The sequence below is a fragment of the Capricornis sumatraensis genome, chromosome 9, assembly GCF_032405125.1.
Source record: "Capricornis sumatraensis isolate serow.1 chromosome 9, serow.2, whole genome shotgun sequence".
Taxonomy (NCBI): domain Eukaryota; kingdom Metazoa; phylum Chordata; class Mammalia; order Artiodactyla; family Bovidae; genus Capricornis; species Capricornis sumatraensis.
This window is the reverse complement of record NC_091077.1, coordinates 84232963-84234898: the sequence shown is the minus strand read 5'-3', so window position 1 is coordinate 84234898 and position 1936 is coordinate 84232963.

The window sequence follows — 1936 nt, the reverse complement described above, 5'->3', positions numbered from 1 at the left end:
TAATATCTTCTGCTTCTATTAGGTCCATACAATTTCTGTCCTTTATCAAGCCCATCTTTGCATGCTATGGTCCCTTGGTATCTCTAATTTTCTTGAAGAGATCTCTAGTCTTTCCCATTTAGTACACTTGTACTACAGTACCAGGGCAGTTGCTAATACTGGGGGAGACTATTCATATGTATATGGGAAATCTCTGTGTCTTCCTCTGAATTTTACTGGGAACTCCAACCTGCACAAAAAATTGTTTTAAAAGAAACTAAATAAAAGCAAATGAAACCCAAAGCAGAAAAAATAGAGAGGAGACTTATGAAATGAAAAAGATAATATAATAAAAAAATTGGTGAACAGAATAGTTATATCTTTGAGAAGACCATGATAAACATTGAAATATGTCAGAAAAAGAGAGAGAACACAACCAGCATGAGAAATAAAGCATGTTATTTTATACCAAAATTAGAAAAATACATATAGCAAAAAATAACATTGAAAAATCCACACTTGTAATTTAAATTATAGAAATTATTTTTAATCAATGTGAATTCAATGGGTAGTCATATAAAACATTCAGAACAATCAGTTAGGATTTCAATGGTACTTAAAACAAATGCCCTAATCTGTAGTTTTAGAACACATCATCCAAGAGCAGCAGTATAACCATTTTTAGAGTTAACATGAAACTTTCAACAGAAGATAGACCATAAGATTAGTATCAATACTTTCAGAAAATGATTGCTATGTTACAGAGTACGTATTTGCTGACCAAGCAGAAGTAAATCTCTAATATTAAATATGAAGTTAGCTGGATGATATACATGTACTTGAAGATTGTGAAAGTTGCTTAGTCATATCCGACTCTTTGTGACCCCATGGACTATAGCTCTTCTGTACCAGGGCTATAGCTAATCCCATGGAGAGAGGACCATGTACCAGGCTCCTCTGTCCATGGGATTCTCCAGCCAAGAGTACTGGAGTGGATTGCCATTTCTTTCTCCAGGGGATCTTCCTGACCCAAGGATCGAACCCAGGTCTGCTGCATTGCAGGCAGATACGTTACCTTCTGAGCCACCAGGGAAGCCCACTTGAAGATTAACACACATCTAATGTAATCTGAAAGAGATGGGAATACCAGACCACCTGACCTGCCTCTTGAGAAATCTGTATGCAGGTCAGGAAGCAACAGTTAGAACTGGATATGGAACAACAGACTGGTTCCAGAAAGGAAAAGGAGTATGTCAAGGCTGTATGTTGTCACCCTGCTTATTTAACTACTATGCAGAGTACATCATGAGAAATGCTGGGCAGGAAGAAACACAAGCTGGAATCAAGATTGCCGGGAGAAATATTAATAACCTTAGATATGCATATGACACCACCCTTATGGCAGAAAGTGAAGAGGAACTAAAAAGCCTCATGATGAAAGGGCAAGTGGAGAGTGAAAAAGTTGGCTTAAAGCTCAACATTCAGAAAACGAAGATCATGGCATCTGGTCCCATCACTTCATGGGAAATAGATGGGGAAACAGTGGAAACAGTGTCAGGCTTTATTTTCCTGGGCTCCAAAATCACTGCAGATGGTGACAGCAGCCATGAAATTAAAAGATGCTTACTCCATGGGAGAAAAGTTATGACCAGCCTAGACAGCATATTCAAAAGCAGAGACATTACTTTGCCGACTAAGGTCCATCTAATCAAGGCTATGGTTTTTCCAGTAGTCATGTATCAATGTGAGAGTTGGACTGTGAAGAAGGCTGAGCACTGAAGAATTGATGCTTTTGAACTGTGGTATTGGAGAAGACTCTTGAGAGTCTCGTGACTCTTGAGATTCTCTCAAGGAGATCCAACCAGTCCATTCTGAAGGAGATCAGCCCTGGGATTTCTTTGGAAGGAATGATGCTAAAGCTGAAACTCCAGTACTTTGGCCACCTCATGTGAAGGGC